Source organism: Mustela erminea, chromosome 5 (genome assembly GCF_009829155.1).
Source record: "Mustela erminea isolate mMusErm1 chromosome 5, mMusErm1.Pri, whole genome shotgun sequence".
Taxonomy (NCBI): domain Eukaryota; kingdom Metazoa; phylum Chordata; class Mammalia; order Carnivora; family Mustelidae; genus Mustela; species Mustela erminea.
The window spans coordinates 93,924,681-93,950,207 of record NC_045618.1 but is presented as its reverse complement, the minus strand read 5'-3'; the positions used below and the strand labels follow the sequence as shown (position 1 = coordinate 93,950,207).

The 25,527-nt window shown below is 37.5% G+C and overlaps 1 long non-coding RNA gene across 1 annotated transcript in view; it reads left to right on the top strand.

Moving 5' to 3' along the window:
- LOC116591329 overlaps nucleotides 1-25,527 on the top strand; it is a 78,161-nt gene that overhangs the window by 45,645 nt on the left and 6,989 nt on the right. Inside the window, exon 2 of the long non-coding RNA XR_004285959.1 lies at nucleotides 22,777-22,833. This is a non-coding gene — a long non-coding RNA (uncharacterized LOC116591329). The remainder of the gene's footprint in view (nucleotides 1-22,776; nucleotides 22,834-25,527) is intronic.

The window sequence follows — 25,527 nt, the reverse complement described above, 5'->3', positions numbered from 1 at the left end:
GTTTTAATCAGGAAGGGATGCTGCACTTTGTCAAATGCTTTTTCAGCATCTATTGGGAGTATCATATGGTTCTTGTTCTTTCTTTTATTAATGTATTGTGTCACATCGATTGATTTGCAGATGTTGAACCAACCTTGCAGCCCTGGAATAAATCCCACTTGGTCGTGGTGAATAATCCTTTTAATGTACTGTTGGATTCTATTGGCCAGTATTTTGGTGAGAATTTTTGCGTCTGTGTTCATCAAGGATACTGGTCTGTAATTCTCTTTTTTGTTGGGATCCTTGTCTGGTTTGGGGATCAAGGCGATGCTGGCCTCATAAAATGAGTTTGGAAGTTTTCCTTCCATTTCTATTTTTTTGGAACAGTTTCAGGAGAATAGGAATTCTTCTTTAAACGTTTGGTAGAATTCCCCTGGGAAGCCATCTGGCCCTGGACTTTGTTTGTTTGGAGATTTTTGATGACTGGTTCAATCTCCTTACTGGTTATGGGTCTGTTCAGGTTTTCTGTTTCTTCCTGGTTCATTTGTGATAGTTTATGTCACTAGAAATGTATCCATTTCTTCCAGATTGTCGAATTTGTTGGCGTAGAGTTGCTCATAATATGTTCTTATAATTGTATTTCTTTAGTGTTGGTTGTGATCTCTCCTCTTTCATTCATGATTTTATTTGTTTGGGTCCTTTTTCTTTTCTTTTTGATAAGTCTGGCCAGGGGCTTGTCATCTTATTAATTCTTTCAAAGAACCAGCTCCTACTTTCGTTGATTTGTTTCATTTTTTTGGGGGGGGGGGGTTTCTATTTCATTGATTTCTGCTCTGATCTTTATGATTTCTCTTCTCCTGCTGGGTTTAGGGTTTCTTTCTTGTTCTTTCTCCATCTCCTTGAGGTGTAGGGTTAGGTTATGTACTTGAGACCTTTCTTTTTTCTTGAGAAAGCCTTGTACTGCTATATATTTTCCTCTCAGGACTGTCTTTGTTGTGTCCCACAGATTTTGAACCGTTGTGTTTTTATTATCATTTTTTCCATGAATTTTTTCAATTCTTCTTTAATTTCCTGGTTAATCCATTCATTTTTTAGAAGGATGCTGTTTAGTCCCATTAATTTGGGTTCTTTCCAAAATTCCTCTTGTGATTGAGTTCTAGCTTCAGAGCATTGTGGTCTGAAAATATGCAGGGAATGATCCCAATCTTTTGATACTGGTTGAGACCTGATTTGTGACCCAGGATGTGATCTATTCTGGAGAATGTTCCATGTTCACTAGAGAAGAATATGTATTCTGTTATTTTGGGATGGAATGTTCTGAATATATCTGTGATGTCCATCTGGCCCAGTGTGCCTTTTAAGGTCTTTATTTCCTTTTTGACCTTTTGCTTAGATGATCTGTCCATTTCAGTGAGGGGAGTGTTAAAGTCCCCTACTATTATTGTAGTATTTTCAATATATTTCTTTGATATTGTTATTAATTGGTTTATATAGTTGGCTGCTCTCATGTTAGGGGCATAGATATTTAAAATAGTTAGGTCTTCTTGTTGGACAGACCCCTTGAGTATGATATAGTGTGCTTCTTCATCTATCATTATAGTCTTTGGCTTAAAATCTAATAGATCTGATATAACGATTGCCACCCCAGCTTTCTTCTGATGTCCATTAGCATGGTAAATTGTTTTCCACCCCCTCACTTTAAATCTGAAGGTGTCTTTGGGTCTAAAATGAGTTTCTTGTAAGCAGCATATTGATGGGTTTTGCTTTTTATCCATTCTGATACCCTGTGTCTTTTGATTGGGGCATTTAGCCCATTAACATTCAGGGTAACTATCGAGAGATATGGATTTAGTACCATTGTATTGCCTGTAAGGTGACTGTTACTGTTTGTTGTCTCTGTTTCTTTCTGATCTACTACCTTTAGGGTCTCTCTTTGCTTAGAGGACCCCTTTCAATATTTCCTGTAGAGCTGGTTTGGTGTTTGCAAATTCTTTCAGTTTTTGTTTGTCCTGAAAGCTTTTTATCTCTCCTTCTATTTTCAATGATACCTAGCTGGATATAGTATTCTTGGCTTCATACTTTTCTTGTTTAGTGCTCTGAACATATCATGCCAGTTCTTTCTGGCCTGCCAGGTCTCTGTGGATAAGTCCTCTGCCAATCTAATATTTTTACCCTTGTATGTTACAGACTTCTTTTCCCAGGCTGCTTTCAGGATTTTCTCTTTGTCGCTAAAACTTGTAAATTTTACTATCAGGTGACGGAGTGTGGCCCTATGTTTATTGATTTTGAGGGGCGTTCTTAGCATCTCCTGGATTTTGATGTTTGTTCCCTTTGCCTATTAGGGAAATTCTCTCCAATATACCTTCTGCTCCCCTCTCTCTTTCTTCTTCTTCTTCTGGAATCCCAATTATTCTAATGTTGTGTCGTCTTATGGTGTCACTTATCTCTCGAATTCTTTCCTTGTGGTCCAGTATTTGTCTCTCTTTTGCTCAGCTTCTTTATTCTCTGTCACTTGGTCTTCTATGTCACTAATTCTTTCTTTTGCCTCATTTATCCTAGCAGTAAGAGCTTCCATTTTTTATTGCACTTCATTAATAGCTTTTTAAAAATTTCAACTTGGCTAGATTTTAGTTCTTTTATTTCTCCAGAAAGGGCTTTTATGTCTCCGGAGAGGGTGTCTCTAATATCTTCCATGCCTTTTTCGAGCCCGGCTAGAACTTGAGAATCATCATTCTGAACTCTAGATCTGTCATATTTGCAATGTCTGTATTGATTAGGTCCCCAGCCTTCGGTACCGGCTCCTGTTCTTTTTTCCGTGGTGAGTTTTTCCGCCTTGTCTTTTTGTCCAGGTAAGATTTGCTTTCTCCTCCTCTGGAATTCTGCTGTTCTCCTTGGTGAGTGAAGTTGGTCTTAGCTGGGTTTCTTGTTGATCTTCTAGCGGAGGGGCCTGTTGTAGTGTTTCTCAAGTGTCTTTGCCCCAGGGGGAATTGCCCCGCCCATACCAGGGGCTGGGCTAAGTAATCCGCTGGGGTTTGCTTTCAGGAGCTTTTGTTCCCTGAGCACTTTCCTTAGAGTTCTGGAGGATGGGAATGATAATGGCGGCCTCCCAATCTCTGGCCTGGAGGAGCAGAGAGATCAGGGTCCCGCTCCTCCGTGCGCCCTCAGAGAAAAGCGTCCAATCGCTTTCGTCTCCCTGGCTTCTGGTAGCACTTGGAGAAAAGCCCTCAATCATTCGTGTTTGGAGAAAAGCGCTCTGCCTCCCTGGCCTCTGGCCACCCTCCGAGCTCACCCAGCCTGTGCCTGGTTCATGGTAACCCTTAGCTGAGAGCTCACACCTCGGCTTTGTCGCTGTAGTCTGCTTCCCTGCTCTAATACCTGTGAGCTCTGCGACACTCAGACACCCCCAGTTCTTCTGTGACCCCCCGGGACCTGGGGTTACGCTCACGACGTGTGGGCTTCCTCCGGGTTTAGCCTCGGGAAGGATGTCCTTCAGTGGAACCGACTTTTAAAAGTCCTGATTTTGTGCTCCATTGCTCGGCCGCTTGCCGGGAGCTGGCCACTCCCCCTGTGGTCTATCTTCCTGTCGCTTTGGATTCACTTCTCCGTAGGTCCTACCTTTCAGAAAGCGATTGATTTTCTGTTTCTAGAATTATTGCTCTTCTTCTCTTTGATTTCCTATTGGATTTGTAGGTGTTCGCAATAGTTAGATAAGCTATCTGGCTGATCATCTGCTACCTGATGTCATCTCGGCCTGCTACTTCTCCGACATCTTGACTCCTCCCCCTTTATTTCATTTTTTTTAAAAAAAGATTTATTTATTTGAGAGAGAGAAAGAGAAAGAGAGAAAGAGAGGGAAGGGGGGGAAGAGGGAGATGGAGAAAGAATATCAAGCTGACTCTGTGCTGAGCATGGAGCCCAACACAGTGTTTGATATCACAACCCTGAGATCACAACCTGAGCCAAAACCAAGTTTGGATGCTTAACCAACTTCACCTCCCAAGCACCCCAGGACAAAGTAGCCTTAAAAAAAAAGTCTGTAGGAAGAGACAGAGAAGGCACTATAATATTAAAGGGGATAATCCAAGAAGAAGATGTAATTGTAAATATTTATGCACCCAATATACACCGAAATACATAAAACAGTTATTAACAAATATGAAAGAACTCAGATAATAATATAACAATAGTAAGGGACTTTAACACCCCACTTAACATTAATTTACAGATCATCTAAGCAGAAAATGAACAAGGAAACAATAGCTTTGAATTCCACACTGAAACAGATGGATTTAACAGATATTTAGAATATTCCACCTAAGACTGCAGAATACATATTCTTTTCAATATTCAAGTGCACGTGGAACATTTTCCAGAATAGATCACACATTAGCCCATAAAGGAGGTCTCAAATTCAAGAAGATCAGAGTTACACCATGCACCTTTGGACACAATGCTATAAACTAGAAGTCAGTCTCTCTATCTCTCTCTCTCTCACACACATATATACACACACACGCACACACAGAAAAATATTATGCAGTTATAAAAAAAAGGATGAGGTTTGTTTGTTTGTTTGTTTGTTTGTTTTTTCCACTTGCAACAACATGGATGGACCTACAAGTATGGTAAATGAAATGTCAGACTGGGAAAGACAAATGCCGTATGATTTCACTCGTGTAGAATTTAAAAAAAAATGAGTAAACAAACAAACAAAAAATCAGACCTGTAAATACAGAGAAAAACTGACAGTTGCCAGAGGGAAGGGATTAGGGCGATGAATAATGAGTGAAGAAAAGTGGGATGGAGACACAGGCTTCCATTATGGAATGAATAAATCATGGGAATAGTATAGGAATGATATTGTAATAGCATTGCATGGTGGCAGAATATAGCTACATTTGTGGTGAGCATAACATGACACATATAAAAGTTGAATCAATATCCTGTGCACATGAAAGTAACATAACATTGTGTGTCAGTTGTACTCAAAAAATTAATTTCATGTCTTTTTAATCTTTTTTGGTTTTCATTACCCCCATTGTTTATGATATCATTTTATTTGAAATGAATTTCTTCTATAACACATCATTGGACCATGTTTTTTTAATTCACTTTGCCCATCTGTGTCTTTTAATTGGTCTTTTTAGAAAATTTACATCTAATGTAATTATTGATATTTTATGGCTTAAGTCTGCCATGTTGTTTTTTGTTTTCTATCTGTTCCCTTTGCTTTTGGTTTTCTGTTACCTTTTTCCTGTCTTCCTATGGGTTAAACATGTTTTAGAATTCCATTTAGATTTATCTATGATATTTCTAAGTGATCTTTTTGTATAGATATTTCAATGTGTGGTCTAGGTAGTACATTTGCATACATAACTTATCACAGTCTATTTGTATCATGCTGTTTTCATACAAATGTGAATATAGGATCTAATATAATGTGAGATGCCTAATCTAATGCTAATTCAAGTAAAACAAGATTCTTTTTTGATGCTGTAGTGAAAAAATGCAAATGCTTTGCATTTTATGGTTAATCATGAATTTTACAAAGTTTATGGTTAATCATAGTTTGTACAAAGATTAGAGTCTCATGCCAATTTTTATGTTGTGAACAGTGAGACTCCTTGTTCTGATATGAAAAGTGCAAAATTCAATCCTGATATTAGAAAAACAGTGGTTTATCGAATAGCACAAGGTGTAGCACAAGGTACACATAATATTGAATTAAACTAGATTATTTTAAATCATTTTGAAAAGGAAAAACAATGCTAAATTATAAGAACAAGGTATTTTTATAGTCTTTCTTGAAGCTGTACAGTCAGATCCTGAAAATTGAAATAATTACTTGTTTGGCATTCATAAAATCCATGTTTATTTGAAAAACTTGGCTAATGCATATACCTTTTTGAATTATATAAAACCAAGTTGAACAAAAGTTCTAGAAGAGAACCATTTAGAAAAGTTAATGAATAACTGGTATTTTCACAATTTAGTATTGAAGTTTGGTGTAATCATAAGCTATTGATTTTATAGGAGTGTTTCCAAATTTTATCAATCTAAACTGTGTTTTATAGCTTCTTACAAAATTAAATTTATGATTTATGTATAGTTAAATTTTGAGTATTTTTGGACTTTAATTATACTGCAACAAAAAATGGTTAAAAAAACAATGAATAGAATGAGTCAGACTAGTTGGTATCTGAGAAACGGGAGATGAGTTTAATTGCTTCTCAGGATTTAGGAAAATGGAAAATGGGCTTCCAATTTCCAGTGTACATGAAATGTGCCTTAAACCCAGTTTTTAATCCTGAAGACTAGAATAGCTCTTGGCTCTCTTCTGAGCCTTCTGACTTGTAGTTGTCATTCTGCCTGAGGATACTCTGACTTGGAAATTCAGCATATTAAAAGTTGACTGATCCTGCCAAGCGTCCATCAAGGGTGCACCTATTAATCCTAAATCCTTTGTGTTCAGCATGGTTTCCTGGATTAGTTTTTCTTGATAACATTTTCTCCACATTTTGCCTTATTGCACATAGTATTGATGCATAGGCCCCTGGCACATTGTCAGTTTTTCTCTTAGGGACAGAAAATGTGGACTGTGAAATGTTTCTTTATTGAGAATGCTCCTGTTGCTCAACTAATGTTCTGAGATGAAATTGAGAATATAATTATTTATGTCCATAGTTTTTGGCTTAAGGTGTCTTACTATCACTGTAACCACTGCACAGGTCATGGGGCAAGAGTGGAAACAAGTCCCTGATTCTTGGAGACCCTAGAGGGGTATCTGTATGAAGCAGCAATGATCATGAGCCTAACTCTCCCCTTTGCCTTCTTTATGATTCACTGTATGTCACTCTCAGAAATATATTCATGGATATTTATTCATTGCTAAGTTTTAGGAAAGCCCAATTTTTATGTTTAATTGCTTGTTTCCAAAGTTAAGTTCATTTGTTTTTCTCACTTTAAGACCTTCAAATAGATTTTCCTTTCTTATTTGAAACATCTTATCTTTAGCAAAGATAAATGAGCCAGAAGAATGACACTCACTGATGTGCCTTCTCTTCTTGCTGGCTTGATGAAATCTCTTTTTTTCTTTTTGAAATAGACTGTTCAAGATCTAGTCTGGCAGGAAGTCAGTCTCTGCAACATATTCTCTGTTGGAAGCATTGATTTTCGTTCTTTCTCTCTTTTCAGTTCTTCATAGTGGCCTAGGGACCATAATTCCTGATTGTGGCCCACAAAGCTCCCTCTGTAAAATATTATCCTTCACCACCTGAGCTCTGCATCATCAGAGATCAGTAGTTGAGAAGCTATCTCCGGAAAATATCTTTGTAGTTCTCCCCTACTTATTCACAGCTCTCATTGTTTTACTCTTTAACCTCTCTGTGCTGCTGGACAAGTTTTTAAACTTAGATTGGGAACAAAATTGATATGACAAGTTACCTGGCCCACACTTTTTATTGTTTCAGGTCATCCTAATAGCTGGTTGTGGAAACACTGTTTGTATTGAAGTAAAACTTCTAAAATGAAGTTTTAAATGAAAGAAATTAATGTCATTATGGCAGACACATTTTAAAGTTTGGCTACAATCTGTGCTATCAACTTAAGTACAAAATGAAATTTGAATGACTTAATGAATCAGGGAATAGCATTACTCCACTGGCATATTTTAATGATTATTAACAACATATCAGCTAAACAGGTAGGTTATGAGTTGATAATTAGAAATATGCTCAACATAGTTTGATTTTAAGAGAACATATTATCTACCACATTCACAATTTTTAGTAACTTTTCTTTTAATTACCAGAAAATAAGATTTCAGTAGAGTGAAAAAGATTAAGACCTTAAAATAACTTGAAAATGCATAACTGTATAAACTTCTAAGCAATATTAAATACTGTCACATAGTAAGTACTTAAATAAAAGTAAATTACTTCATATTATTTGCACACAATATTAGTTTTGCATTTGAAAACCAGTCAGTGGTTTGTAAAAAATATACTTATTTTAGTGTTTATAGAGAAACAGTTTCTTTTTTTTCTAAAGATTTTATTTATTTATTTGACAGACAATGATCACAAGTAGGCAGAGAGGCAGGCAGAGAGAGAGAGGAAGGGAAGCAGGCTGAGCAAAGAGCGTAATGCGGGACTCGATCCCAGGACCCCGGTATCATGACCTGAGCCAAAGGCATAGGCTTTAACCCACTGAGCCACGCAGGTGCCCCAACACTGTTTCTTTCGATTTATAACACAAACTCCTTATATTTGAAGTTAGATCATCTTTAGCAGTCTATAAGCCTTGAGAGACATGTATAGAGGCAATTTATTTCTCATGAATTAAGACATTTGGTAATTTAAAAAGCAATTATATTCTATATCTTTCATTCTAGCTTACTCTGGGTAGAAATATTGGCTGCAAAGATAATTATATGGTATTACTCATATTATATGGTATTAGATATTCTTTATTTGCTCATTCAGATGTACTCTTCTTTCTCCAACCTATTCTGTGCTCTTGCCATCTTATTTTTCTGATTTGACCAATGGGAGGTATTGGCAGATGATCCAGGTGTAAAGAGAAGGTGGATTTATTTCTCCCCTTTTTGCCCTTTTGGGTCATGAGTTATCAGTGACTTCTTTTTCTGTTTAAGGCCGCAGTTCCTACCAGGTGGCCCTCTGCTACAGCTACCACTTTTCTTTGGATTGTAGTAAATTCTCTGTCCCTTGCCTTTCAGACCTCCTGCTCTTTTTTGCCTCTCCATATCTTGATATTTATTTTAAATTATTTCTTTTTCCTTATTAATAGTCTCTGTATTAATCCACAACGGCCGCCAAAACAAATTAACACAAAGTTGGTAGCTTAAAATAACAGAAATTCTCTCACAATTTTGAAGTTCAGAGTCCAAAATGAAGGTGTCAATAGGGTGGCTTCTTGTGGAGGACAGGGGGAAGAATTTATTCCATGTCTGCCTCTTAGCTTCTGGCGGTTATCAGGAATTGCTGTTTTGCGTGTGTGGACACATAACTCCAATCTATGTTGTGGTCTTCATGTGGACTCCACCTCTGTGTGTCTCTGTGTCTTTTCCTTTTCTGTCTCTTTTAAAGACATCTGTCATTGAGTTTGGAACCAATCCTAACCTAGGATAATCTCATCTTGAGAACTTTACCATGATTACATCTGCAAAGACCCTTATTCCAAATAAAGTCACATTCTGAAGTTGCAGGTAGAAATATTTTTGGAGGCCACTATTCAACCTACTTTGGTCCCTTCATTAAACTCTCATTACTTACTCCTGTTGGATCTCTGACTAATACAGGTACCTGTTGTAATATATCAAAATAAGGAAAAAATGGAAAATTAAAACAAGATATTTGATGCAAGAAGATATTGAAAATTAATCAGTGGCTTGACTAGACTCATGATACAACAGAAATTAGAAACATATTGTTAAGAGCCCCTTTAGAAACTATACTTCTAGTTCCCTCTGGAAGTTCTATATTAGAGAAGCAAGATTGTTTGGTTTATTTGAAGTCCACTCCCCCTAGTAGAGAGGATTTAACAATATATAAAAAAAGAACCTTTAATAAAATGATTCAGTTTTATTTTTTAGTCTTTTATGTGTGAGGTAGGCCTCACATTCTTGAGCCTGAGATGCTTGAACAGCAAACACTCTTCTTTCCATGATCTTAGCAGCCCCAGATATTTTAATTAAATTGCACAGTATGGCAACACAACTTTCTAGCAGAGGAAACTAAGGAAATTCAAGACTCCAATTAGAAGGATATTTTTTCCCATGGTAGCTGAAAACAACCACAGAATATAAAACAGCTAGTTGTAAAACTGAGGATAAAGTTGCAGTCCTGAACAACCTAGGTCATGGGGAAGTGAGGCCGAAAAACTTTCTATAGAAAATAAAGTAAAACATTTGGTAGAATACTCTGAAGAGGAAGTACGGGAGGACTACAGCATCTGGATGCAACCAGAGTCAAGACTACTCTTTCACTCAGTGGTTTAAGTATTTTCATCAGTTTATGTTAAACCTTTCTCTTCCTACTATGATGTATTAAGAGAACTTGTGCTTATTAATTTTAGAGAAAAACATTGAGGATCGTACTCCAGAGGGTCTGGTCATTGTTGATGAATCCTTTGCAATTCTTTGAGCCTTGTCAATTAGAGAACCCCTCTAGTTTTTGTTAAAGATAGATATTGAATGCATTCTTCCCATCTATATGGGTGAAACCAATAAAACCAAAATTCTTTAAGAACCATCCCTTTCAGAATGCTGCTTTAATAAACGATTTTATAAAAAATCTGGATGTGCTGCATGGTGTGCAGAGACAGAGTCCTATTCCTGTCATGTAGTTGAATACACAATGTTTAAATGAGAGAAAGTAATCTCTTCATTTCTTTATTGTTCTCTGAAGAATCTATTAGAAAATGGCATTTTCCTCACTATAAAAAATGCAAATCTTTTTTTATTTCTAAATGTTTTATTTATATTGAACAACCTATTATGATTAAGAAGTCTTTCTTCTTCCATGACAGAAGTGAAAAATTACGAAACTGTAAATCTGTATATATTTTCATTCAAATAAAAGAAAAAATATCATTTCATGAGGTAAAAATGTCTTGATGAGTAACATAAACATGGCATGAAATAAATTAGTTAATAAACAGTTTGCAGCTGTGATTTGTTTAATACATTATAGTTGACTCATACTGCCTGTTCACATTAATGGCTGAGCATAAACCATTTTTGTCAGTGAAATTTTATTCAGATTTAAAAAGAATAATGTAGTTTATGACAGATTTAACTATAGCCATCAACCATATAGAATCCTGTTGCTTTCAGATTATAGATTGAACATATGTTTTTAAAATCTTAATATGTCATATGATCAGAAGTGTTTTGTGTTAATATATGGCTTTGTTCATTATAGCATTGGAAGAACATTAAAGTTTTATGAGAGTCCTATAAAATTCGGTTTGATAGAATACTAAACAGAGTAATCACTATATTTTATGGAACTTTATTCTGAGATGAGTTAGATTTTCTCCAATGATTATTAGGTGAACTGATTCTTTCAGTTCATTAGCCTACCACTTACTATACATAAATAAAGTGGGTGCCTGCGTCTAGAGTCTGGGAAAATTAAAAATATCTCTCAAAATATTGATCATGTCACCAAAAAGGGACTTATACATTGGAAAGAGAATGCTTTAAGTATGTGATAACAGGCTTACTTTCATAGAAATCCAATAATCTTCTGTCCTCTTTTTATTCAGGAGGTCGGCAAACTTTTTTTTTTTTAATTTTTTAAGATTTTATTTATTTATTTGACAGAGACCACAAGTAGGCAGAGAGGCAGGTGGGGACTGGGGAGAGCAGGCTCCCTGTCGAGCAGAGAGCCCGATGCAGGGCTGGATCCCAGGACCCTGGAACCATGACCCCAGCCAAAGGCAGAGGCTTCAACCCACTGAGCCACCCTAGTGCCCCTGCGCTTGGTAAATATTTTTAGCTTTGTGGGCCATATTACACTCTGCCTCAACTACTTAATTCTCTCTTTGTAATACGAAAGCAGCATAGATAATATGTAAGCTAATGTATGTGACTGTATTTCAGTAAATCTTTATTTACAAAAACAAATGTCAGGCCTGATTTGGCCAGCAGGTTGTAGTTTGGGAACTCTTCTAAGCCTTTGTTTAGCTGAACTTTTCTTGATGACAGCAGTCAGGTTGAGGATCAAGTCATTGGGCTGTTCCAGTTTTCTTCATATTTTAGCAAATACCTAAAGGCACCAGACAGGAGGGTGAGCTTTACCAGTCCTGGAATTTCCAACTATGTCATATTGGCCACGTGCAACATTTAGTTTACTCACTCTAACAGTTGAAGCCAGTAAGTGAAATAATTTGCATCATTCAAGAATCCCCAGAATAAGGGCTCATTAAATTAAAACACCCAAAAACACCTTCTCTGAAACTCAGTTTTTTAAATACTACCAACTTTCTGGGAGGTTTTTTGGGAGGTCATTTTTGGGAGGTCGAGCTGGCTAAAATTCATGCTGTTACATCCCTGATTACTGTTTCTTTCATTTGCATGGAGATTGTCTAGTTGTAACAAGATGGGTAAGGGGGCTCTGTTTCTAGACTTGTTTAACTTGGAGAGTTCATGTCCATTTTAATATTTGTGGAGAACTTCATGCCACCAAATTCACCTGTTATCTGCAAATGAAGGTAAGTGGGATCTTATTCCTCAACTTCATTATGCTGGCACCCATTTGGAATCTTTCTCCTTATTTTACTCATCAAAACATTTTTTTAAATTTATTTTTTTAAATAAACCTGTAATGTATTTTTATCCTCAGGGCTACAGGTCTGTGAATCACCAGGTTTACACATTTCACAGCACTCATCATAGCACATACCCTCCCCAATGTCCATATCCTCACCTCCTTCTCCCTTCCCCCTTCCCCCCAGCAACCCTCAGTCTGTTTTTTGAGATTGGGTCTTTTATGGTTTGTCTCCCTCCCAATCCCACCTTCTTTCATTTTTTCTTTTCCTACTTCCCAACCCCCCCACATTGCATCTCCACTTCTTCATATCAGGGTGATCATACGATAGTTGTCTTTCTCCGCTTGACTTATTTCACTAAGCATGATACCCTCTAGTTCCGTCCACGTTGTCGCAAATGGCAAGATTTCATTTCTTTTGATGGCTGCATAGTATTCCATTGTGTATATATATACCACCTCTTCTTCATCCATTCATCTGTTGATGGACATCTAGGTTCTTTCCATAATTTGGCTATTGTGGACATTGCTGCTATAAACATTCGGGTGCACCTGCCCCTTCAGAGCACCACGTTTGTATCTTTAGGATATATACCCAGTAGTGCAATTGCTGGGTCATAGGGTAGCTTTATTTTCAGTTTTTTGAGGAACCGCCACACGGTTTTCCAGAGTGGTTGCACCAGCTTGCATTCCCACCAACAGCATAGGAGGGTTCCCTTCTCTCCACATCCTCGCCAGCATCTGTCATTTCCTGACTTGTTAATTTTAGCCATTCTGACTGGTGTGAGGTGGTATCTCATTGTGGTTTTGATTTGTATTTCCCTGATGCTGAGTGATGTGGAGCATTTTTTCATGTGTCTGTTGGCCATCTGGATGTCTTCTTTGCAGAAATGTCTGTTCATGTCCTCTGCCCATTTCTTGATTGGATTATTTGTTCTTTGGGTGTTGACTTTGCTAAGCTCTTTATAGATTTTGGATACTAGCCCTTTATCTGATATGTCATTTGCAAATATCTTCTCCAATTCTGTCAGTTGTCTTTTGGTTTTGTTAACTGTCTCCTTTGCTGTGCAAAAACTTTTGATCTTGATGAAATCCCAGTAGTTCATTTTTGCCCTTGCTTCTGTTGTCTTTGGTGATGTTCCTAGGAAGAAGTTGCTGCGGTTGATGTTGAAGAGGTTGCTGCCTGTGTTCTCCTCAAGGATTTTGATGGATTCCTTTCTCACATTGAGGTCCTTCATCCATTTTGAGTCTATTTTCATGTATGGTGTAAGGAAATAGTCCAATTTCACTTTTCTGCATGTGGCTGTCCAATTTTCCCAGCACTATTTGTTGAAGAGGCTCTCTTTTTTCCATTGGACATTCCTTCCTGCTTTGTCAAAAATTAGTTGACCATAGAGTTGAGGGTCTGTTTCTGGGCTCTCTATTCTGTTCCATTGATCTATGTGTCTGTTTTTGTGCCAGTACCATACTGTCTTGATGACGACAGCTTTGCAATAGAGCTTGAAGTCTGGAATTGTAATGCCGCCAACCTTGGCTTTCTTTTTCAATATTCCTTTGGCTATTCGAGGTCTTTTCTGGTTCCATATAAATTTTAAGATTGTTTGTTCTATTTCTTTGAAAAAAATGGATGGGATTTTGATAGGGATTGCATTAAATGTGTAGATTGCTTTAGGTAGAATGGACATTTTCACAATATTTGTTCTTTCAATCCATGAGCATGGAACATTTTTCCATTTCTTTATGTCTTCCTCAATTTCTTTCATGAGTACTTTATAGTCTGAGTATAGATTCTTTGCCTCTTTGGTTAGGTTTATTCCTATGTATCCTAGGGTTTTGGGTGCAATTGTAAATGGGACTGACTCCTTAATTTCTCTTTCTTATGTCTTGTTAGTGTAAAGAAATGATTCAGGGTAACTATCGAGAGATATGGATTTAGTACCATTGTATTGCCTGTAAGGTGACTGTTACTGTATGTTGTCTCTGTTTCTTTCTGATCTACTACTTTTAGGGTCTCTCTTTGCTTAGAGGACCCCTTTCAATATTTCCTGTAGAGCTGGTTTGGTGTTTGCAAATTCTTTCAGTTTTTGTTTGTCCTGGAAGCTTTTTATCTCTCCTTCTAATTTCAATGATAGCCTAACTGGATATAGTATTCTTGGCTGCATGTTTTTCTCGTTTAGTGCTCTAAATATATCATGCCAGTTCTTTCTGGCCTGCCAGGTCTCTGTGGATAAGTCCGCTGCCAGTCTAATGTTTTTACCCTTGTATGTTACAGACTTCTTTTCCCAGGCTGCTTTCAGGATTCTCTCTTTGTCACTAAAACTTGTAAATTTTACTATCAGGTGATGGGGTGTGGCACTATTTTTATTGATTTTGAGGCGTGTTCTTAGCATCTCCTGGATTTTGATGTTTGTTCCCTTTGCCTATTAGGGAAATTCTCTCCAATATACCTTTTGCTCCCCTCTCTCTTTCTTCTTCTGGAATCCCAATTATTCTAATGTTGTGTCGTCTTATGGTGTCACTTATCTCTCGAATTCTTTCCTCATGGTCCAGTATTTGTTGTCTCTCTTTTGCTCAGCTTCTTTATTCTCTGTCATTTGGTCTTCTATGTCACTAATTCTTTCTTCTGCCTCATTTATCCTAGCAGTAAGAGCTTCCATTTTTGATTACACCTCGTTAATAGCTTTTTTGATTACAACTTGGTTAGATTTTAGTTCTTTTATTTCTCCAGAAAGGGCTTTTATCTCTCTGGAGAGGGTTTCTCTAATATCTTCTATGCCCTTTTCAAGCCCGGCTAGAACCTTGAGAATCGTCATTCTGAACTCTAGATCTGTCATATTAGCAATGTCCGTATTGATTAGGTCCCCAGCCTTCGGTACCAGCTCCTGTTCTTTTTTCTGTGGTGAGTTTTTCCGCCTTGTCTTTTTGTCCAGGAAAGATTTGCTTTCTCCTCCTCTGGAATTCTGCTGTTCTCCTTGGTGAGTGAAGTTGGTCTTAGCTGGGTTTCTTGTTGATCTTCTGGGGGAGGGGCCTGTTGTAGTGTTTGTCAAGTGTCTTTGCCCCAGGCAGAATTGCCCCACCCTTACCTGGGGCTGAGCTAAGTAATCCTCTCAGGTTTGCTTTCAGGAGCTTTTGTTCCCTGAGCGCTTTCCATAGAGTTCCAGAGGACAGGAATGAAGATGGCGGCCTCCCAATCTCCGGCCAAGAGGACCCGAGAGCTTGGGGTCCCGCTCCTCAGTGCGCCCTCAGAGAAAAGCGCCCAACTGTCCCCATCTCCCTGGTCTCTGTTCGCGCTTGTAGGAAAGCGCTCAATCGGTAACACTTGGAGAAAAGCGCCTGGTCGCTTCCGTTTCCATGGCCTTCCGGCCGTGCTCTGAGCTCACCCAAGCTGACACCAGTTCAAGGTAACCCCGAGCTGAGAGCTCACTTCTTGGCTTTGTCACTGTTGTTGGCTTCCCCGCTCTAATACCTGCAAGCTCTGGGACACTCAGACACCCCCTGACCTTCTGTGACCTCGCGGGGGCTTCCCCTCGGTTTAGCCTCTGGAGCGATGTCCCTCTGTGGAGCAGACTTTTAAAAGTCCTGATTTTGTGCTCCGTTGTTCCGCTGCTTGCCGGGAGCCGGCCTCTCCCCCCGTGGTTTATCTTCCTGTCACTTTGGATTCACTTCTCGGCTGGTCCTACCTTTCAGAAAGTAATCGAGTTTCTGTTTCTAGAATTGTTGCTGCTCTTCTCTTTGATTTCCCGTTGGATTTGTAGGTGTTCGCAATGGTTAGATAAGCTATCTAGCTGATCTCCTGCTTCCTGATGTTATCTCAGCCTGCTACTTCTCCGCCATCTTGACTCCTCCTCCCTCATCAAAACATTTTAAGTAGTCTTTCCTCTTTTCCTGTAATCTCACATGAGTAACACACTCTTTGTTGTGTATCTTTCTTATTTAATAAATTTCTTTCCTCATGAGATCCTACCAACCACAGCTGATCTTGTAGTATGTAGCATCAACACTTTTTCTTTGAGGTCTTATGAGATGCTGACTTGCAAGGAATAGACATTCCGTAGGCAGCATCGAGGGACTCCCATCAATATCTAAAGCATGGGGAAAGGGCAGAGCTTGTTGGCTTGCTGTTTTTGAACTCTGTCTCACAGAGTTGGAGTTAAGTCACAAGTCCTGCCCGTCAACTGGTTTTTGCTTTCTTTTATAGGCATGGATTTCTATTTGTGTGGTGCCCCTGGAATTGATGGATTTTGGGGATATGGTGCGGAACATGCAAGTACCTGAAAAATTAAAATGTCAGAGTTTTTTCAGATATTTTATTCATTCAACAAATATTTATCAATAGGTTGGCCATATAGCTTATTGTACAAATCATGAGAATTTTTTTTCTGAAAAGAAATAAAATGGAAAATAGGATGAGACAACAGGATGGTCATTGTATTTAATGAGTGCTTCCTACGTCTCTTCCAGACTCCAGTGATGCAGCAGGGACCAAAATTGCTGAAGTCCCTGCCCTTAAGGGACTTTCATTTGGAGTGAGGAGAGACAAATAATAAATAAGAATAAAAAGTTAACTATTAGAAGTACTTTTCCTGCTCACATAAATTAAATATATATATTAATAGAAAAACTAAACTCATAGATGTTTTTGTCTTTTTTCCCCCTGTATTTATTAGTCTAATGGTTGTTAAGAAGTGAACTACTGGTAGAATTTCATAGGCTTGAGTTCTGATACTCCCAGTTGGAATACCAACATGGAGATTAAATGAGTTAAGGCATGGAGAAGACAACATTGCTGGCCACAAAATAAGAGCTTAATAAATAATATGTTACTTTTATTAATACTTGACAAATTTCTACACTAACAAATCCTCTGAGAACATGGAAATAAGATTGTTTTCACTATTTGACTGCAAAATCAATATATCAGAATAGAGATACACGAGTTGTCTCAAAAACAAAGGATAGTTTTCTGGGACAAAAGTCAGCATTATAACTTTTTGCATGGATTAATAAAATTAAAAGATTACTGTATCAGTCATATCTTGGCTTTGTTAGCCATGGAGGTGTAGAAAAAGGAGAGCCATAGGTTAAATTTTGGTGTTTAATATCCAAACACTCCAAAGAGGGAGTGAATCTCAGTCTGATAACTTATCTCAGTGTTCTTTTCTGTTTTGGTAGGAATCCTCTGAAAAGGAACCTTAGGGACTGACGTTTGAAAAGAAAATCCTCTTTTTTTCTTCTTTTTCTTTTTTATTGGTACCAGATAGTCCTCTAAAGTAGGTCAAGATTGTAGTGGAAATTTGGTTGATTAACTTCCTCTAGAGCAGTTGGGATTTCGTTTTCTTTGCTATGCTTAAAATCTAAATTGGATTTGACTATATTCTTTAAAGTGATTGTTGCCTATTTTTTGGTGGGGGAGTACAGTCTTCGATTTTATTATGGCCAACTTTGATATATAGATTCAGCTGTGTAAAATTATCATTTTATAGGTCAAAATTGTCCAATATTGACAATACCACATGGATTAGTAAAAAACCTGGTACACCACACTTAAGCACCTAGTTGTGATCAATATGATTCAGCTGCCTACCTCTGGCTTGTCTGGCCCCATCAGTAAGAGAGAGGCCTTCCAGCCAGCCAACCAAGTGCAGAGGCTATCTCTTCAGGACAGCTGAAGGCAATGAATTGGACACATTCTGCCCTTGCAGGCTCTTAGCAGCAGACTGAGACGGCTCATACAAGTGAGGCTGTATGGCCCTTGCCAGACAGAAAGGGACTCAGCCTCTTCAAGCACTGATGGATCATGGGGATAAATCTGTCTTCCACATTCTGCTGTCCATGTATACCAGACCCTTTCTGTAGCAACAACAAACTGTAACCCTTATCTCTCCTCTTCAGCTAGGCATCCTTTTCATTCCTACTGCGTCCTGGGAGACTGCATGAAAGCTGTCTTTGTTTTATCCACATTCTGTAAGCCTATGCCTTGTATGAAGCCCCTCCCCCCATTTCGGAGATGGAAATCCCTTCTAACTTCCCTTCTCAGTTACTGACAGAGCAAGGCTGTTTCTGGCTTAGAGATAAAGGAGGGAAGCTATAGTCAAATATTCTGGTCCTATTGGAAAGACCATCCCTGTGGTTAGTCTTGCATCAGGCTGTTTCCCCCTAATGCCATTAAACATTTTATTCATCTAATTTCCTCCACAGATTTTAGGCTTATCCAGAAACCTTCTGCTTATCATCTAGCTTCTCATGTAGATATGCCCTGTCACATGGGCTTACAAATATCCCGATTTCTGTGACTTTTATTTATTGTTGTGAATTAATGAAGCTGAATCAGGATTTATATCATAGTCTTATGAGTTAGGTGAATTTCTGCTTGTGAAAGATACCTCTATTTAATGGTGTGTGCCAACACAATCAGATCTCCTTTTTTTTTTTTTTAAAGTATTTTATTCATTTATTTGTCAGAGAGAGAGGGAGAGAGCAGAAGCAGGGGGAGCGACAGGCAGAGGGAGAGAAGCAGGCTCTCCACTGAGCAATGAGTCTGATGTGGTCATCTGTGTCTATCCCAGAACCCTGGGACCATGAGCTGTGCTAAAGGCAGACACTTAACTGACTGACCACCTAGGAACCCCCCATAATCTGACCTCTAGTTCTTAAAAAAGGGGGGGCAAATCAAATTCACCAAAGTAAGAAATAAAGTCCTGTGAGAGATCTTTTAAAATTTAGCCAAATTTGCCTTTTTAAAGTCAGACAACAAATACCTTTTATCTCCATGGGGCTGAGCACAAGTTAAAGCTTCTTTGTGCTTAATACTGAATTTTTACATGCATGCCCCTCCAAGCCCTCACAAAACCTTAATGCAAACATATTTAGGATTTTTTGCCTAGTTGTAGGAATTTTGTAACATGGACATTTTTAAGTTATTAGATATTTTTGGTAAAAAATATTAAATAGCTGTATAATATACCACTTACATAGACATCAAAATTTGTAAAATGATACCACTGTTGTTGAATATTTGAGTTGTTTGTATATTTATCTATTATAAATATTTCTGTGGTGAACGGTATTTTCAAACTTTGTTATGCACATCTATTATTTTTCCCTTAGTGTAAATTTCTGAGTTAATTCATGAGTTAATATATGCAGTCTTTGTAGGCTCTTGATATATACATCTGTTTTGTTTTTGTTTTTTTTCAATAGGAGTTTTAGTTTACATTCTCACTGACTTTGAAAGAGTTCATTTCACTGCATACTCACCCACACTGGTTTTATTCATATTCCATGTTATAGGTGAAATATACTACCACATTTTCATAAGTAGCTTTTCTTTTGTTCCTAGTTAGACTAATTTTTTTGCAAATGATTTTGGAAATTTTTATTTTCATTTTTAAAAAACACATTTTTACTGCATGATTGCTGTCTGCGCAGCAGAGAAGAGAGTAATGATCCCGGAGATCTGAGACTCAAGGATGCTGGTTATTTGATTTTTTCTTGAGCTGTGGTGGGACCCTTGGATTGTAGCTCTTCACTGACAGACTCCTGTGACTGGAACACCAAGCCTATTTCTATCAGAGCTTTTATTGTAGTAGCTGAGGCTTTTTTTTTTTTTTTTTAAAGATTTTATTTATTTGACAGAGAGAGAGAAATCTTAAGTAGGCAGAGAGGCAGGCAGAGAGAGAGAGGGGAGGAAGCAGGCTCCCTGTGGAGCAGAGAGCCCGACGTGGGGCTTGATCCCAGGACCCTGGGATCATGACCTGAGCCGAAGGTAGAGGCTTTACCCCACTGAGCCACCCAGGTGCCCCTAGCTGAGGCTTTTATTGTAGTAACTGATACCTTTTCACATACTGCTAGAGGCTATGTCATGGACTACAGAGGGAGCTACTCAACTTTGTATATATTAAGTGTACTTTTTAATAATCCAAATAATTTAGACACATACCTCTTTAAGGTGTGCGTTTCAAGCGGCAAACCCACTAGTGCTATTTATTACAGCATTGTGAAGCAAACATTCCTCTAAACCCAATTAAACTTAGTACACTTGAAAAACAAACATTTGCCAATACATAATTTAAAGCATAACTCTAAAATAATTTGTTCACAGTGGTTGGATCCACTAAAATGACCTCCTAAAGTTAATCACCTAGAGAACATGTAATATCTTTCTAGAGAAATCAGTCCTTTAGAAAGGTATTTTGTAGTGTCACCCTCTTGTTTCTGGTCCTTGCAGTGTGTGAAGAAAAACTGAAGCATGCCTCTCTAAATGTCAAAACCCTTAACCTCAACCAGTGCTCTTTTCATTCTCAATCCTATTTCTTTTTCTTGGAAGAGCTTAGGAGACAAGGCTCTCATCTAACTCTAGACTGGCTGCTCTGAGAGGTAAGGTTTTCCCAAGATGCCACAAGTTATTGTGCATTTATCTCCTGTCTGTGTTGTGTAGCTTTTCTTGAACTCCTGTTAATCTAATCTACATCTTTTTCAACTGACCCACAGCTGTCACTTACTTACCTATTGGGCTCCTTATTTTAATTAATTGATTAATTAATTAATTCATTCTATCTTATTTTTTGGACTTTAATGATCTAAATTATTCAAGCCTGTTCACATATTTTTGAATATATAATGTTTTTATACATTCAGCGTAGTGCTATGTTGCTCTTTTGTTCTGTTCATCTTTATTTCTTTTCCTTTCTCATTCCCCAGCTGCTCTAAGCCTTTATCATTTAAAAAAAATTTTTTTTTATTTTATTTGAGTATAGTTAACACACAGTGTTGCATCAGTTTTAGGTACATTAATCTTTGAAACATCTTAATTCCATATTGGGTTTCTTGCTGTCAGCACTAACCACCTTTCTTCTCTGGGCACACATCAATTAGGAGCCCTCTGTCCTGCCTCCTTTCGATTTGCAAATGCACTTACGGATTCAGACACCTTTGCTCCTCTTCTAGAGGGGAGTTTCCCTCTTTTTCAAGTTTTATCCCATTAAATATTTCCTCTTTCTTAGCTTTTTTTTTTCTTTTTTTTAAATTTCTTTATCACAGTTTAAAAATAAAGCTGAAGTTTTTCCCTCCTATAACATTATTTTTACTTCCCCTGACATACTTTCATTCAACTTGCAGCTCATCTTTGTTTACCTCTACTATTAAACACCTTGACAAACTAGCCAACATTTTTGTTTCCATTTCTTCACTATTAGTTTAAATGTCAACCTACTGTTATTTGAGGTTTGAGACAGTTCTTCCCAGGGGCACCGAGGATTTTCAAATCAGAAAGTCTGTTTTAAGTATTTTCATTCATTTCCTTTCTGTAACACTAACTAGCCTCGCTCATTTTCTCTCATGGCTTCTGTGCCACTAATCTCTCTTGCTTGCTTCTTTCTCTCTGAATATTCATTTTCAGCACCTTCACAGGGTTCTCTAACTGAGGTTACTTTGTGATTCTCAGGAATCTAGAATAGCTTCTCTTGTTTTCCCCTCTCTCTGTTTTCTACATATACATACTCCTAGACATTCTTATTCCCTCCCATGACTTCAAATTCCATCTGTTTACAGTAAACAGCATATCTCTCTCTACTTAGAAATCTAATACAAAATACAAACATCAGATAGTTATGATACCAGACAGTAGTCATATACGTGGATATTATTCTCAAGATATCACCTGACCCCAATTGTTTCAATCTTCTTAACAATTTACATGGATTATGGTGTGGCTAATTTTAGTACATAGATTAGAATCAAAAGGTACCGTAAAAGAGATTATACCTTCCATAGGAGCTAAAATTGTTGTCCTTCTTTGATTCCCTGAAAGACTCAGGATTAGGGTTTTTATACATCCTAGGCACTCAGCAGCTTTATGATACTTGTAAATAGTCTCTGTGACAGTGTGTGCTTATGCTGCCTTGAGAAAGTTTCTCATAAAGTACAAAAGATAAAAACAGATGCCACTTTTACCAACTGTAGTTTTCCAGAGATTATTTTTTGAAAACCAAAGCTAAAGAAATAACTTTAAATTACACATAATAAATTTGTATTCAGATGTGACCCGTTCCTGGAAAGTTGAATAGAAAAATAAGATTCTGTAAACTACTAAGCCCCAGGACCGTTATAGATCCTGTGCCTCACTGGTGATCTTCATTAAGTGGTAGGTAAAAGTGATTTTATATAATCATGTTAATCAAAAAAATGAAGATGTAAAAATGTATGAGATCTTTGAGCACTTCAAATAATTTTAGAACTACTCTGGTCTTACCTCTTCATTTTATATGAGAGAAAATTGAAGCCAGAGGGGTTAAATGAGTTCTTCAGTTTCACTTAGCTAATTAGTAGTGGCAAAGCAGGGAGAATTCAAGTTTCAAGGCTTGGAGTTTAATGTGCTTTACATTATAAAACAGTACTCATAAATAGCCAAAGTTGTCAATTCTGGCAGAAAAATTAACATCATCCTTTTAATTAAATAAATAGCTCTTCTCCTTACATATGGATTTATTTATTTGTTTCCTATTAGATGTCTGAGGGTGCTATGCATGTGGAGAAATGTGGTGTAATTGCTTTACTTAGCATGGTGAGTAAAACTTACATTTGATGTTAGTGTTGGTGATTATGTTTGCTTTTTTACATGACATCCACTCTTCCCCAAATGTACCAGGCCATTGTTTTATATCTCTATATCTTTATCCTTATTTGGCCATAAGATATTCATTAAAAATCCCCTTTATTCCAGTCATAATATTGGAAACCAAGAATAGAAAGATGAATTATGATCTAGTTTTTCGTTCATAAAGGAGATGTGAACATCCATTAAAGATTAATTGAAATAACATACGAAAGTGCTCTGTTAATTGTGAATTGTAGTATATGTATATAGTAAAAATAATCAGTTAAATGCAACTTTAATATTATAGTTTGTGTGTATGCATTATGTAGATGTATGTAGCTATATGATACTGTGTAGATACAAAGGAAGTGGAAGGGAGAGACAGGAAGACAGAGAGTCGTCATGGTGGCAGTAACCTTTAAGTTGAGTCATGAACAGATAGGTGCTTTTGAAGGACTGATGACTGTGGGAGAGTAAAAGTGGGAAACAAGGGGTAAGTGACTGTAGGTAGAGAGAGAAGAGGACAGTTGAATGGAAGTATGAAGTAAAAGCAGTTCTGTGAGGCTACAACCCAAGATGATGGGTAGGAGGAGAGGATGACAAGCTGCAGAGATAGGGAGAAGCCAGATTTTAGAGGGCCTTTCTCTGTCCATGGTAAGGAGTTTGGTCTTCATCGTTGACTTTTGGGCCCATGCTTGTCATCATTTGAAAGCATTACTGAGTATAGCTTGTATGTGCATGCCTTTATAGTATTTGCTATGCTATACTCATTTAGTATGAGCAGATCTAAATTCAAGGTCTTGTCATTTTGCTTACAAATCATGAAATTTTAGTTATTCATGTATCCTCTTGAGACCTCAGTTCTTGTACTTGAAAATGAAAATAATAATTTAATAGGGATCAAATAAAAGAGAAATTTTGAGTTTAACCTAATTATTAGGATTAATGACTGTATAGTGGCTAATGTTCTTATAAGGAAAGCAAAAACTGGGAGCACATTTCAGATTAAAGAAAACATGCTAGTTGCCTATCCAAACTTTCTTATTGTCAGAATCCTGTTTTTGTAAAAGTCAGCAAAGTATCCAGCTAGAAAACTTGGTATTCCAAGAGTTTTGTGATTGGTTATAGTTAGGTGGCATAGTTTTGTGACATAAATGTAGTCTAATGAGTGGGCTTCTGGGAAAAGTTAAAAGTTTCATCATAAAAGGAAAACAGTTATCTAGCAAGGAGTCATTTTATGAGCCTGGGGACAAAATTCTATATTAATAATCATGAAGCAGGGAGCTGCACAGAACTTAGGTCCTTACTAACTTCTCTGAGATACCTTGGACTGCCTACCTGCATGCTTTGTCTTATATGACAAAAACACTTGTCCCACCCTCCCCTGGTTAAGCCAGTGTTAGTTGAATTTCTGTTATATGTCACTTAATGTCAATTCCTGACATACTGCCCAAAGAGGGGGTATTATCAAACTTTAATAAGCACCAGAATAATTTGGAGGTCTTTTTAAAAAAAATTTTATTTATTTGAGACAGAGAGAGCAAAGGAGAAGCACAAGCACGGGTGACGGGCAGAGAGAGAGAGGGAGAAGCAGACTCTCCACTGAGCAGGGATCCTGACATGGGGCTCTATCCCAGGACCCTAAAGGCAAATACTTAACTGAGCTACCCAGGAACCCTGGAGATTTTGTTAAAACACAGATTACTGGGCCTCCTCCCAGTTTCTGATTCAGTAAATCCAAAGGTGGATGCCAAAGGTTTTCATTTCTAGCAAGTTTCTAGGTGCTGCTGCTGCTGCTGGTCCAAGAATGGTGCTCAAGAGAAGGAGTTAGCAGATTAACAGACATGAAATGATTATAAGGTTATATGAAAGCTGCTTTAATTTAGTTAGGTACCAAGTTAAGAGATAAACAAGGAAAACTGCATCTTTAAGTCTTCCTGAAGAAAACTGGAGAGAGAATAGAGAAAGAATTTGAGTTGAAGAATGAAGATAGATAAATGGGAAAGGATGGAGAAGGAAAAATTGGCAATTACATGGAAACAGGGAAAAACATTGGCTTTTCTGAGAATTGTGGAGATGCTTTTCTGTATGGTAAGGACATGTGTGTGTGGTGTTGGGGTGATCAGGGCATTCTGCACATGTATAATGGGGCCAGATAATGAAAAGTCTTATCTATCTTGTCAAGAAATTTAGACTGTGTTCTGTAAGATTGTGTTTAGTGGAAAATCCATAAACATTGTAGGGAGAGGGACATGTTTGGTGTGTGTGATTAAAAAGATGATGGTGATAGTGTAAGGTTAGGCTAGAGGATTATAAGCACAGATGCAGTAAGTCCAATAAAGAGCTATTGTAATTGTTCAGGCTGCGTCAATTTTTTGTTGCATGGTTTGATTTTAGTGGGGAGATATAAATGTTAAGTAATTGTATCATCTGATCAAGATGGAATTTGTGAAAATCTTACTCCCAGATGTGAAATAGTACTTAGTGAAGTTCTTGACCTATAGTCTACCAGAGGAAGGCCAGCTTCTTAATTTTTTTTTTCCCCTTCACTATTAGAAGTAGAGGTGGCAGCTGAGGTTCTTTGATTATCCAGATAAGATGTGGTGGTCCTAGAAATCTAAACATTTCTCTCTAAAGTACCTTTAATCTATTATAAATTTA